The sequence below is a fragment of the Microcaecilia unicolor genome, chromosome 10 (assembly GCF_901765095.1).
Source record: "Microcaecilia unicolor chromosome 10, aMicUni1.1, whole genome shotgun sequence".
NCBI lineage: Eukaryota > Metazoa > Chordata > Amphibia > Gymnophiona > Siphonopidae > Microcaecilia > Microcaecilia unicolor.
In genome coordinates this window covers 210,815,020-210,830,470 of record NC_044040.1, presented here as the reverse complement: position 1 = coordinate 210,830,470, position 15,451 = coordinate 210,815,020, and the positions used below count along the sequence as shown (strand labels likewise).

The window sequence follows — 15,451 nt, the reverse complement described above, 5'->3', positions numbered from 1 at the left end:
CTACAACACCCTGAATGGTGTAGAATTGGTAAAAGTCAATCAATATTTTACTCTTTCAAAAAGTACAAAGACTAGGGGACACTCAATGAATAGTTAAGCTCTGGAACTCTTTGCCAGAGGATGTGGCAACAGTGGTTAGTGTATCTGGGTTTAAAAATGTTTGGTCAAGTTCCTGGAGGAAAAGTCCATAGTCTTCTATTGAGATAGACACAGAGGAAGTCACTGATTGCGCTAGAATCAGTAGAATGAAATGCTGCTACTCCTTGGGTATCTGCCGGGTACTTGTGACCTGGATTGGTCACTGTTGGAAACAGGATTCTCAGCTAGATGGCCACTGGTCTGACTCCATATGGCTATTCTTATGTTGTTTGTCCTCCATCCATCAAAGGGGACAAGATTTTAGAGTTATACAAAGACATGTTTCAAATTAAGGTAGTCTTTCTCTTTAGGGAACCATATTTCAATATCTGAATGCTCTTTGATCCTGAACAACTGAGGGACTTTCTTGAGAAGATCAAAAAGGGAGGAAAAGCCCTGTAAGTCTGATTAATCTGATTCTTAAATGTATTAACATCCCATACATTTGCTGTTAAATTGGGCTCATCTCACTGCTTGTTAAGATGTAGGCTTGCTTTTAAAACAAAATCAAAGAAACCCACAATTTGAAATAGTATCATTTCTCCGTCTTGTGCTCATTATGGAAAACAATGTCACAAAAGAAACAAAGAAAAAAAATGTACAGTGCAGGAAGGGAACAACGTTAGCATGAAAACAATTTGTATCATGAAGAAAGAGATGCAGCCCAAACCAACCTCTGCACAAAGTCCAGAGCAAGTCCATCTGAAGGTAATCAACTGGGATTCCAAACGGGCTGTGTAAGGCAGACCCCACTTGTTCATACTCAAAAACAGCTGTGTACAAGGAGCAAGAAGGAAATGTCTCATCTGACCACAGGGCTTGCCGGGCCTGGATTTATGCATATTGTGGCCCCTAAGCTGTAATACTTAAGAGGTGCCCTCAATCGAATTTTAGGATTAATAAATTTCCATGCTACTGAAACTTGAGACCCATTGTAATAGGAAGCCCAAAGCCATAGCTTGTCTAACTTATATGTAAATCTGGCCCTCAGGCTTGCAGCCTCCTGGGAGTTTACCCTTTGACAAGCAGAGCCAGGGCACTTAACTCACTACAAAGCAAAAAATATCTGCACAGCTTAAATATGAAACTTCTGCATGTATTTTGTTTCCCCTTTTTACTGTATATGTGGCTGAAACTTGTACTTCCGGGGGGGGGGGGGGGGGGGGGGGGGGGGGGGGGGGGGGGGGGGGGGGCGGTTGAGAAGAGGAGGAAATAATCAAACATACAGCATGAAGTTAGTCAGGCCCTTTAATCAAAATATGATTATGTAGGTAAACAAGTGTCCACCCATGTAAAATACTGCGGATTAGGAATTGGTTACTGGACAGAAAACAGAGGGTAAGGTTAAATGGACATTCTTCTCAGTGGAGAGTGCCTAAGGGATCTGTACTGGGACCGGTGCTATTTATCATATTTGTAAATGATCTGGGAATCGGAATGGGTGAGGTGATTAAATCTGCAGATGACACAAAACTATTCAAAGTTGGGTTTACTGCCTGGTTTGGACAGAATTTGTGCATCCTAAAACCCTCGCTATACAGGACGTAACCATATCATACAAAAAGAGTAGCACTAAACTGGAATAAACCAGCACGCTTAACGCAACTTATCAGATCAGCCTGCTAACGTGGTATTAGAAGGTTGTCTGCTGTAGCCATGTTAGCCACGTGACAGCCTGCCAAACAAAGACTGGGAAAGTGTGGTTCATAGGCCCTGCCTAGCTCTCTCCTAGGATCCAGTGTTTCTCTCTATTATAAAGAGATAGAAGAATGTCAAGACAAGCTCTCATAAAAAGGGAATTGGATGCTGCTAAGCAAAGCGGCTCAGACTTCAATCTCACTCTTTAATAAAGGTATCAGCAGAGCCCCAAATGCCTGCCAAAGGCCACTCCCATTGTCCTTTTCCAATATTCAAGTACTGCTCTCCACTCCCAATGCAGGGACCATGTGTAGCTCGTTCATACAGAGCCTCTGGAAAGCAATATTTAAAAAAAAAAAACAAAAAACAAAGATGGTGTCTCAAACTTGTGTCTTTTAGACGGAGCTTCAGTTCCTCACACACAGCGAAAGGCATCTAAAAATTTGCTAGTTCAGGAACAACCCTCTGTGCCACCTCCCAAGTATCTGATGTGCCATGCTCAGCAGCCAGACCTGGGCTCTTCAGGGTGTAATAATCTCTGTTAGTATCTGAGTGACAACATCCATCATCTAAAACAGTGACCAGCTGTTACTGGATGGATGAATTTGATAAACCAGCATTTACATCAATAAAATGCACAGCTAAGCAGTTTACAGCACTGGCGAATTTGGATCGTAAAAAAGGAACATATCCACAAGTTTAATCAGGAAATGACAGGAGGGGAGGTCATAGTAACCAGAGAAGCAGAAACCTAGCACATGAATTAGTGAAACAGTAGGAAAAGGGGCAGATGCTCTTCAGCTGTCACATTAAGGAAATATGTTACCAGTTCATCAGGTTAGACGGAGGAAACAGCCAGGTTTTCACACCTGCCTTAGCTTTAACGCTCTCCAGGCACACAGCAAATGGTGGGGAGCTCCAAAAGGCAGGGCTTAAAAATATAAAGCTGCGCTACAGGTGGGCGGTGGCAAGTTTTGTCTGTGATAATGTTAATGGTCTCAATGGGCAGTAAGAGCTCAAATACAGCGGTAGACCTGTGTAGAAGGCCAGGGCCGCCGAGAGCCGGGCCCGGGACAAGACCGCCCCCGGGCCCCTCCCACCCGAGGTCGCATCACGCCCCGCCCCCCCACCCAAAGTCGCCGGGCCCCCCTTCCACCCGAGGTCGCGTCACGCCCCTCCCCACCCGAAGTCGCCGGGCCCTCCGAACTAACCTGAAGCGCCTTCACGTTCGCATCGCAGCAAGAGCAGGGCAGACCTCTCCTTCCTTCCATGCCCTGCCCTCATGGATGTTACAATCAGGCGAGGGCGGGACACGGAAGGAAGGAGTGGCCTGCCCTGCTGCTTGCTGCGATGCGAACGTGAAGGCGCTTCAGGTTAGTTCCGGGAGCTACGGAGGGCGGGCCGGACTGCAGTGGTGCCGCCCCCCCCCCCCGGAGGCCTGGGGACTTTTGTCCCCCCCCCTCTTGGCAGCCCTGTAGAAGGCCCTACACGCAGGAGTTCTATTTTAGGGGGCAATTTTCAGCGCTAGTGAACTGGGTAGGTGAGACTCTTATCCGGTTAACTAGTATTGACTGGTCTCCACTGGATATTCAGACGTGTACTTAACATTGCTATGAAAATATTGCTTTTCTACGATACATCTTACCATATAGATGAGGGGCTAAAGTACATTTAAATGTTCTAATTGTGTGCTTATTAAATATTCCATCACTACTGTGCTTGCGTTGTATTATCTCTGTTATTTGAATTTCAGTGCTGCTAAATGTGTACGTTTTTGATCCTGTTTCACGATAGTTCTATTAGGTTTCAATTTATTGTTTTCAAGTTTTCCTCTTTCATTGTATTTATTATTTGGTCATTTTACTGTTGTTATGCTATTAACAAAATTGTAAGTTTGATGTTAAACTTTACCAATTGTACACCACCTTGGGTGAATCTCTTCATAAAGACAGTTAATAAATCCCAATAAATAAATAAACTAGATAGTGCCACAAATCCTGTATGATCACCACTGCACTATCCACCAGGGTGGGGTCCAAGGGTGAAGTCCGCACAGAGCCGGAAGTTACCCAGGTGCCACAGCTAAATATATGGTTAATCATAGGAAAGCTAAAGGTATTGGTGATATCTGGGCAACTCCCAGCGGCCAACCCAGACCTGGCTAGGGGCCAGCACTAAATATCCGGGTAGAATTTAGCCAGTGGCAGCCTGCGTTTAACGAAGCACTGACTGCCGCCAGCTGAACCTTGTCCCCTTAAATTTTATTCTACAAAAACCAGGGAGCCAGCGTTGCTGAAAAAGAAAGGTAGACAGATCAAAGCGCTTTGAATGATACAACCACTGCATTCTGCCGAAACTGGAGGCATTTTAAGCTATAGAGAGGAGCACCTGCTGGAATAATCCTGCTGATTTAAGATAAGGGCATGAAGCAGGATCTTCAATACTTCTTACTGAGGCAGGAGCTCCGTGATGTGATCTGATGAGCCTTGTGCATAAAAAGCTTTTTTGGTATCACTAGAAATATGTGGAATAATAGCGAATTATCCAATATAACAGTTAATGAGCGTACCGACTCGCTCGGTGGACCATCAGGGAAAGCCCCATTTTAAAAACAGCATATCCCTTAACTTAGTTTATGTGATTTAATGTGTGTCCCAGTGTTGTCCAACAGATTGTTAACATCTAGACTGCAACTCTAGGTCCCAGCTCACGTGTGTGATCAGTGCCTGGATATTGTCTGGAAGAAGAAAAGATGCCGAATCCTACTTCCTGTATTAGTGTAGCCGGTGGTGCCAAAAAGATGTTATAATCCTGGGAGAGGAGTGTACGCTCTCAAGAAGCTTCCAGAAGGATGAGGAGTGTACGCTCTCAAGAAGCTTCCAGAAGGATGATTTCTTCTGGGAATCCATAGGATATATTTTTTGAGAAAAGAATCCCCCCTGGAATCAAGTGGAAAATGTTCTGTGTATAGCAGGTAAAAGAAATTCCACCAGTTGCGACAGGATTATTTTCCTCCCCAAATGACTCTTAAGACTCAAAGGGCCCCATTTACTAAGCCACACTAGAGGTACGTTAGTGCTTTTAGCGCGCGCTGTGTAGGCGCCCACAATATTCCAGTTAGCACGCCCTAATTTGTGCACGCGGTAAAAATGCTAGCACACCTTAGTAAACAGGGCCCAAAGGCAGGTCTCGCCTGTGCCACACACAGGTACTGAATTCACTGGGCTTGTACTAGATAATGACACAGGGATGGGGACGGGGACAGGGCAGGGACAGAGACCACAGAGACGGGGTGGGGATGGGGACAAACTTTCTCCCTGTGTCATTTTCTACTTTGAAGCCTGTTAATGAACTGGACTGTTATTTATGTTTAAGTGATGCCTACAAAGATATTTTGATTTCTTGGGAAAACGAGCAAACATGTGGCCACAACTAGCAAACTTTGCATGGGGGGGATCCTGTACATTCTGCTACCAGCACATCTTCTAAGAAGGCAACTTCTATTCCAGGAAGGACTGTGGAAGACAGGAGAGCTAGACTGAATCCTGAGATTGTTGATGATTTCTTATTTATCCACAGATTAAAAAACCATAACAGTGCTTCGTAGGGCATATTTCTCCCTCACCAGGGCATATAGAACGGGTTGTATTTTATACCCCTGGACATTTTAACAATGTGGATTAGGATTCCTTGATGTAGTAGAAATCACCTATTTTTGGGGTTGGAAGGGTGGTGGTGAGGAGGGTTATTATAACTGCTCGCTGTTATTATTGTTCTCTATTTGTAATTTATACACATCAGTTGCACAGCATATTATTCCTTTTCATACGTTAATAAAAAGATTTAAATATAAAATCATAAGTGTTCAAGGCTTCTGCAGATGAGGCCAGAGCCCATGGGAACAGGGCGGGTATGGAGACAGAACCCACGGGGACGGGGCGGGAGACAAACTTTGCAGTAGGAGCTACAGAATGACACAGGGACAAACATCTGCAGATGTAGCGGCTGCTTCACTTATCACAGCCACTAGAGGGCACAGGTTTCTAACACAATGGACAAAACCTCCTTAAATACTGGAGCCACCAGCAGGTCTGGCCTCAGCTACCACAGACAACACATAGGAATGCAAATACAAAGGGTTTTTTTTTTTTTTTTACTTACAAGTTTTTAAAGGTGTGAATTAGGAGCAGGGCACTGTCTGACCTAGGTTGCATTACTTAACTATTTAACCCCCACCCCCACCCACCAACACCACTATCACCATCATCCCTTCCTTCCTCCCACACCTTTTTTATACAGAGAGGTAAGAGCTATGGGGATGAGAGACAGATGGAATTTGGATGTACAGAGTAAAAAATGGTACTATTTGCTTTGCTTATTAATGTTTATTGCTGTGCATTAGCTGCAGGGGAGCAGGGTTTTGGGTTTCTCAGAATACAAAAGAGAGGGAGGGTTGGGACCACATCAAGAACCCAGTATAAAAACCTTTTCCTTACTGTAGCTTCATTTTGCTTTCCTATTTTATTTTTAGTGATTTTGTTCATGCCTTTTTACAGATGCTCAAGGTGAGTTGTACTCTTTTTTTTTTTTTATTGTTTTCTCATCATACATTAAATTTAATTTAGGGTCTCTTATCAAGCTGGCGATAGTAGCTCCTGATGCGGTGATGTCGACACAGCCTTTTGAATGGGCTCCATTGGCATTGCTGTGCGGCTTGATTAAAGAGGCCCTTAGTATGTTTATGTTTATTAGAACTTCCTAATGCTGCCTTTTTCACGCAACAAAACAAATTAACACAAATTGAGAAAAGAACAGCACTATAAAATAGGAGAGAAATCAAGCACCCAAGATTGTCATTCCAAAAACAGTGGGGCAGGCTATACACCTACACACTCTCCCATTGCAGAGTGACACAAGGCCTCACTGAATAAACCAGTAAATGCTAGCTCAAAAAAAGGTGATTATTATACAAATGGGTTGTAAGTATAGAAGGAAAAACCTTGCGAGTGCAGCACACATTTTCAAGGTTATTTCCTGCACAGCTATGTACAGTTCTAGCAGAGATAAAAAGATGAGGATGAAGCAGACTCCCATGGCCAGACCTTGCCCCAGGACTTGCGACTTTTGCAGTAGCTCTCTGTAGGAGGTTTTGGACCACAGGGCACTGGATGAGAATAATAATGTGGCGGTTTTCCTGTCAGGAAGTTGTCCTGCAGTACAGAAGACCCACCAGCCCAGAGCTGGCTGCATATGTAGTCCAGAAACATGAATGTAGTCTCTGCTATTTATTTAGGGCTGTTTATCGACTGAAATTTTTAAATGTGCAATTAAAGGCAGGGGTGCAGCCAGAGGTCCATTGGGGGTGGGGGGAAGCACAGAGGTGGATTGGGAGGTCAAGCATTCCCTCTCCCCACATTAGGTATCATACCTTTGCTGGCAGAGGATTCTGAAGTCCTGCCAGTCAAAGAAATCTACTGCCTCAGCCGCCTCTTTCCTCCTTATACTGCTTCATATCACTCCTCTCCTCAAGTCACTTCACTGGCTTCCGATCAGATACCGCATACAGTTCAAGCTTCTCCTACTAACCTACAAATGCACTCGATCTGCAGCCCCTCCTTACCTCTCTACCCTCATCTCCCCTTACGTTCCTACCCGTAACCTCCGCTCTCAGGACAAATTCCTTCTCTCAGTACCCTTCTCCACCACCGCCAACTCCAGGCTCCGCCCTTTCTGCCTCGCCTCACCCCATGCTTGGAATAAACTCCCTGAGCCCATTGGCCAGGCCCCCTCCCTGCCCATCTTCAAATCCTTGCTCAAAGCCCACCTCTTCAATGTCGCCTTCGGCACCTAATCACAACACCTGTACTCAGGAAATTTTGACTGCCCCAACTTGACATTTCGTCCTTTAGATTGTAAGCTCCTTTGAGCAGGGACTGTCCTTCTTTGTTAAACTGTACAGTGCTGCGTAACCCTAGTAGCGTTGTAGAAATTTTCAGTAGTAGTAGGGGATTCTGAAGTCCTGCCAGTCAAAGAAATCTACTGCCTCAGCCGCCTCTTTCCTCCTTATACTGCTTCAGGGGTGAGGAAGTCAGCAGTGTGCCTCCAGCCGCCAACAAGTGCCGGCACACTGCCAACTTTCTTGTTCATGAGTCAGTACGTGGAGGAAGGGGGTGACTGAGGTAGCAGACCTCATTGGGTAGCAGTGCTTCGGCTACTCCACCAGCCATTGAACAGGTACTGCAGCTTTGGAGGAGGCCTCAGCCCATATGATGTGGCCAGATCCCCCAAGACTGCCCCCCTCCCCACATGGCTACACCACTAATTAAATCTCCCTCTTTTTTTTTTTTTTACATTTGTACCCCGCGCTTTCCCACTCATGGCAGGCTCAATGTGGCTTACATATTGTATACAGGTACTTATTTGTACCTGGGGTAATGGGGGGTTAAGTGACTTGCCCAGAGTCACAAGGAGCTGCCTGTGCCTGAAGTGGGAATCGAACTCAGTTCCTCATTTCCCCAGGACCAAAGTCCACCACCCTAACCACTAGGCCACTCCTCCACTGTTGCTACTATTTGAGATTCTACATGGAATGTTGCTATTCCACTAGCAACATTCCATGTAGAAGTCGGCCCTTGCAGATCACCAATGTGGCCGCGCAGGCTTCTGCTTCTGTGAGTCTGACGTCCTGCACGTACGTGCAGGACGTCAGACTCACAGAAACAGAAGCCTGCGCAGCCTTCTACATGGAATGTTGCTAGTGGAATAGCAACATTCCATGTAGAATCTCCAATAGTAGCAACATTCCATGTAGAATCTCCAGTAGTATCTATTTTATTTTTGTTACATTTGTACCCTGCGCTTTCCCACTCATGACAGGCTCAATGCGTCTTACATGGGGCAATGGAGGGTTAAGTGACTTGCCCAGAGTCACAAGGAGTTGCCTGTGCCTGAAGTGGGAATCGAACTCAGTTCCTCAGGACCAAAGTCCACCACCCTAACCACTAGGCCACTCCTCCACTGTTGCTACTGTTTGAGATTCTATTCCACTAGCAACATTCCATGTAGAAGTCGGCCCTTGCAGATCACCAATGTGGCCGCGCAGGCTTCTGCTTCTGTGAGTCTGACGTCCTGCACGTACGTGCAGGACGTCAGACTCACAGAAACAGAAGCCTGCGTAGCCTTCTACATGGAATGTTGCTAGTGGAATAGCAACATTCCATGTAGAATCTCCAATAGTAGCAACATTCCCAATAGTAGCAACATTCCATGTAGAATCTCCAATAGTATCTATTTTATTTTTGTTCCATTTGTACCCTGCGCTTTCCCACTCATGGCAGGCTCAATGCGTCTTACATGGGGCAATGGAGGGTTAAGTGACTTGCCCAGAATCACAAGGAGCTGCCTGTGCCTGAAGTGGGAATCGAACTCAGTTCCTCATTTCCCCAGGACCAAAGTCCACCACCCTAACCACTAGGCCACTCCTCCACTCCTCCTCTTTCCCTCTCTTCCCACAACCCCCCTACTCTGTTTATGGTCCGGTATTTCTCCTATTCTGGCTCGCAAAGCTCACAAAATTTCTGCCTTGTTTATATTCTTGGTATCTCTCCCTTCCCTTCCTGGCCCTGGAAAGCTCTCAATACCTTAAGGAAGTCTTGCTTTCTGAAGATTCAGATTTAATTACCTTTATAACTTGTACTTATGTTTATTTTCAGAAGCAGGTAGAGACACAAGGAGAGGTGGAAACCACAACTTTGACTGAATTTCTAGAGACATCTCAGGATGTATAAGTCATATTGGGTTTTTCATGCAGATACTGTGCCATTTTGAAAACTCCTACCTGGCATCCAGAACTGGATACAATACCCCATATGAGGCCTCCATCAAATGAGAGTTTTCCAGAAGCTTTAGGTTGAACATATCTTTTGTGCAAGGCAAGTGATCCAGCTCATAACATCAATCTGAGAACTCATAGTCTAATAGCCATCTGCCAATTTCTATTAGATTTTAATGCTCTTTTGTACTTACAAAATGCAATGTAAAGGGTATATTACAATATATACATGATGAGACTATATTTGACTGTTTGTGGAGAACTCAAATTACTAGAAAGGTGAAGATCTGAAGGAAAAGGAGACTCTATTCCAAAAACATCAAGCACCAGACACAGACACCGCTCTTGGAATAAAGAATACGCTGGAAAGAGGCCCATGGCAGGCCGTTAACACCACAAGCAGGAAATTATTAGCCTGGCCTAGGACCAAACACAGGATGAAAGGGAACGAAAAGTGTGTACAATGGAAACAAGGATCCCAGCATCTCATGCTTCACAGCAGAGGGTTTGTTTCAACGTAAGCAGAGCTCGCACAGAAAACCATATTACACTACTGGGTCAGAAAGCTGGCATCCACAGGCATTTCAAGAATAGAAACGTGTGCATCGGATTTCAAATAAATTCTGCCAAAATCGATGAAACCAGATCTCCCTGCACTGATGGGTTCAAATGGCTGGGACACAGAGCTGAGAGAGCAGAAAACTTCCATCATGTATCAGTCAGGAGCTGTTTGGTTTCACTTTTTCTTACTATTAACATCTGCTCTACTCTCAAAGGTGCTTTCCCAGTGCATTATGACTGACTGGGGTGGGGTGAAAATTTTCAACCCGCTTCCCAACAGGAAATAAATAAGTAAACTCAGGCCATTATACTGGGATAACCAGGGTATAGCTGACAAATCCATTTTAGAAACCATTCCAAAATTGTCACAGTGAACGTTCCTATTCCCTTACTAATGAGCTACGTTCTCATGATGCCGATGTATCTTCCTCATGACCTATCAGATACTTCTGCATAAATGCTTTTTAACATTTAAAAATGGTATAAGACGTTGCTTGGCCAACCTATTCTATTAGATTCCATATGGAAAGACAAAAAATTACCACTGTGTACAACACATTCCCAGAAGAAAGGATCCAATCACCACACAATATTGACACTTGGTTGATGGATTTAAGACCCATGACTGCAGAGTTCTGAATGCAGCCATTTTATTACTCCCTAGCCAAGGGCTATGGCTGCCCAGGTACTTGTGAATGGAGGCTCATGGTGCAATGAACCAAGAGACTGGTTCCAACTGAACTGGAAGCCCAAAGCTCCACAGCCTTATCAACATGCATACAATAGATTAAGAGTTTTAAACTTAGTAAATAGAAGCTTAAAGACAAAGCGACATACCTGGTAACCCTGAGGAGGGGACATTAATGTCCAAAAGTCTACCTGGGCTTAGCTTGCAAATAGAAGCATGGCCATTAATCAAGAACCAAAGACACTACAAAGACCAATAGTTAATCAGCAACACTTGAAGTTTATTAGCTCTGAGTTCGCCCCACTGTCCCTCCCCCTCCCCATGGTTTTGTTATACAACTCACAAATGGAACAAAATAAGATCAAGACATGAGGAAAAGATATAATCAAAGGCCCTGTAATCAGCAGGGCTTAGCTTATCTGCACACTATGTCACCAAAGGGAGGATTTGGCTGTCTCAGAAATGTCTGCCTCTGTACCAATACACCCTCTATCCCTTCAAGCTACATCAGAACAGGCATCAATTAGCAACCTCACAGCCATAAGGCCTCCTCCAGTATGCTTATGTTTATTTAAAAATGTAACATCCAACTCTATATTTCAGGCAGGTCAGAGCAGTTTACCGACTAAAACTCTGACCTAGAAAGGAACACCAATCATTTGATAGGACAGATATCCAAACACTCATTAGAGAGTATATGATAACATCAGAAAGAAATTAAGCAGGGTTTAGCAGAAGGAAGAACCATGTCTCAAAATCCTGGTGGCCGAACACCAAAAAGCCTGTTCAAAACGATATGTCTTCAGGCCAGTTTTAAATTTTGGGAAGGAGAATTCAGTGGCCAAATACAAAGGCAGGTCATTCCACAATGAGGCAACCAAAAAGGCTGGATGACATGTAGCTTCAAAACTAGTGCAACATGGAGCTGGAGCTGGAAGGTCCAAAGACGTTCACTGAGGTAGCGAATGACGCATCCTAGAGTATAAATAGTGACCGCAGAGAGATAACCAAGATGCCTGTGTGCAGTGCCTGATGAGTCAATGAAAGGATCTTGAATTTGACCCTGTGTGGTACGGGAAGGGAAGCCAGTGGAACTGAATAAAGGGGTAACGCAGTTAAACGTTTTGGAATGGCATAATAAAGAAGCTGCTGTATTTTGCAAAGACTGAGGCCACTTAACCCTTTAGTGTCCAATATTCCCATCAATCTGTTCCCATATGGCTTATTACGGGAACATTGGACACTAAAGGGTTAATATGAGACTGGGCGATACCAGCGTAGGCTATATTGCAACAATGAAGCTTAGAGGTCAGCAATGCATGAATGACTAAGAATAATCGTGGTTAGTTGTGAAATGAACGCAAAAGTCATAGGGCCAGAAAACCTTTTTTTTTTTTTTTAGTGGTATTATAACCTCGTGAATTAAATGAGAATTCTGAATCTATGACAATTCCTGGGTACTGGCTGGAAGGGGGTCAAGGATAGATAGACTTTTAGATCAATTTCAGCCAAATGTGACACTAGTAAATGGGACTGATCCACCAGGTCAAATGTGAAGAGGTCGGGTGGTACAATCTAAGGCAATGTGTGGCCTTCACCCAGCACAGAATGGATTTCACTAAAAAGGGAAGTTTCAGTACTGACTGGCACTATCGCTATCCCCTTAACTACATTCCAGGCTGCAAGTGTTGTGGTTAAAACCACGTGAACCCAAGCAAGGCAGAGCTGAAAAAAAACTCAGCAAAGTAAGCGGCAGGGATGGCTTCTGCCTAGGTAAACCTGAAACCGTCACTGCTCAGCCAGGAGCACAGCTGTCATCCCATATCAATTAAAATTCATGGAGATCAAAAACCTATAAAGGCTAATACACGTAGGATCTTCCCTTTTTAGCTATTGCACATGTAATGAAACCTGTTGCTCTATCTTTGCCCTCTGACCCTGCTGCAATAAAATCTGTGGATTACCTGGCACTGGGTAATAAGGGCACCTCAGACACACAGCAGCACCTAGCTGGATTCATAGCCTAGGGCAGGTAAAAGTTCAGCTCAGCATACCAGTGCCACACCCGTCTGGGAGACAAGTCAAGAGTCACCTGCATATTCCTGGCAGTTTAAAAAATGTCCTCTCAGGGTACACAGGCGCTGGCACAAATCAGTCAATCGCACATGACCCCCCCTTGCTTTCTAGCAGGTTTCCTAAAGTTGGGCACCAAGGACCAAATTCTGTAAATGGCACCTAAAAAAAAAATCAACTGAAAAATCTACACAGCGCTATTCTATAAACCGGCACCTTGTCAAAAGAAACCAGACAAAAAAGTTCCAAACAAAAAAAGTTCTCGACATAAAAGTCCCTGACTAAATAGACTCCGGACAAAAGGGCCTGATGAAATAGATTTACTGAGAAAGTCCACGGCTTGTCACTTGAAAGTCCTGGCACCTAGCCACACTTGGTATCTAGTGAGAATCATAAATCTGCTTGACAAGATAATCCAGCTCGATTAAGGAGGTTTCCCTGCCCTGTTTTGTGTAGAGTCTATTTTGTCTTGGTTTTTTTTTTTGTCATGGTCTGTTTTGGTTTTAGTCTGTTTTGTTGTTTTTTTTTTTGTCATGGTCTATTATGTCGAGGTGCCCTATAAACCTCACATAAACTCAGGCGCAGTTTATAGAATACACATAGTATCTGCCCCGTGACTAAGATTCAGGCGCAACCACTTACACCGATGAGACCCTGGTTTAAATGCCCATGCCTAAGTTAAGTGTGGATTGGGCATATTTCATAACTGCGTGTAATTTTTAGTAATGCCCACAACCCACCTATGCCCCTCCCATAGTCACACCCCCTTTTGTTGAGCCACACATTAGAATTTATGTGCACAACTTTACAGAATATGCTTAGCCAATTTGCACGCGTAACCTAATTGCTTAATAAGCCAGTCGGTGCTGATAATTGGCCATTAACAAGCAATTATTGGCTTTAATTAGAATTTACATCGCAACTTTCTAAGTGCCCTGATTTGCGCAAGCAACTTTAGTAGCTGTTTATAGAATCCGGGACAATTGCGCACACGAGTTACTGAATATTAACACTTACATGTGAGAGTGTTACAATTACATGCCTAAATGCTAGTTAAGTACCAAGCTGTATCCTGTAGCAAGCAAAACACTTTGCATGTAAATCTTAGGGTGCACATTTCTGTAACTTCCAGAACCCTTAAATTATGCGCTACAGTGTCACAGTTAGGTGCGCATATTCACGCCTGCTACTGACAAGTGGATGCGCCTAATGCAGACCTCCACCAGTATTCTATAATGGAATCTGGCGCCCAGATGCCTTTACAGAATTGCTGCTTAGTGCCCTGCAGCTTGCGGCAGGATCCGCTTCCGAGAAGAAGGGAGATGAGTTTCATCAAGCTTGGGCTCTGCAGTTACTATACACCCCTGAGGCAGCCCAGCAAGGGCTAACTTGACCGAGTGTTGCTTTTTTAAATAAATTCTACTTTGGATTAGTTCAGTCTACGTTTTAGTCTGCTCACCTATTTACCTGTCTGGATCCTGCAGACCGCTTGCTTACCTGTTTCTTAGGATTCTCCCTAAGGCAGGGGTGGGCAACTTCATCTCCCCATTCAATTTTATGTAGTTTGTGAGACCGTGGGAAATATCCACAGAAAACAGCCTGCACAAACGTCATTAACCAGAGTTTTGGAGATTTTAAAATAGTGTATTTTGAAAATATTTCAGAATAGCATAAGATCTTATTAAACGTTTAAAGTAATGACAGGAATATACAGTCACAAACTGTTCTGGTAATAATTTAAGTTCATCCAGTCCAGTGGCATAGCCAGGAATTTTTTTTTAAAGAGGGTGTGTCTCCTGCGCCCGTCCCTTATACCTTACAATAATCTCCACTCCAGTCTTTGCCTGGGCAGCAGCGGCGACGGCACTGGCACTCATAGGCTGCCCGCTGCCTGCACTGGGACTGACTCTCTGAACTGTCCCGCCCTTCACAAAACAGGAAATTGCATCAGAAGAAGTAGCTGTGCAGGTGGTCTATGAGTGCCATTGCCACTGCCTGAATGAAGACTGGAGCAAAGATGATTTTAAGGCCCAGGTCAGCATATTGAGTTTTGTTGGCAGTGAATTATATGGTGCATTTGTTAATTTTCAGTGTGCATCCCACTAGGGATAGTACCGACATTCGTGTGACCCTCTGGGGGCCCCTTAGGGCTGTCTACCTCTGCCCTAAGTGGCTCTGATTTTATGCATCCCATCTCTCTTGGTTTCATCTTTAGGTTCTGCCATGCTACTGAAGAACAGTGAAAATGACTTTGGAGCAGAGGAAATTGAGTGAGTCAGGAAAGAGCTGTCAAGTAGAGCCCCCTAGAGGTTGAAGAGCATCCCTGCAGGTTAAGGAGCAGAGACTGCCTTATACAGTGTCATTTAAGAAGCCTCTGTCCTTTTTGAAAGTCCCATGGCTGTAGCATTATCCATTTCATGTCTTCTTTTTTTAATGTTTTATAGTAGGGACAACAAGGCCCTGGTCAAGTCCTAAGTTTATTTCTAGGTTGCAGCTGGAAGGAACAGCAGATGGAGACCATG

At 44.3% G+C, this 15,451-nt stretch overlaps 1 protein-coding gene across 2 annotated transcripts in view; it reads right to left on the bottom strand.

The window, feature by feature from the left end:
* The window catches only part of MB21D2 (Mab-21 domain containing 2), a 117,743-nt gene that overhangs the window by 14,053 nt on the left and 88,239 nt on the right, over positions 1-15,451 (bottom strand). The window lies entirely within an intron of this gene.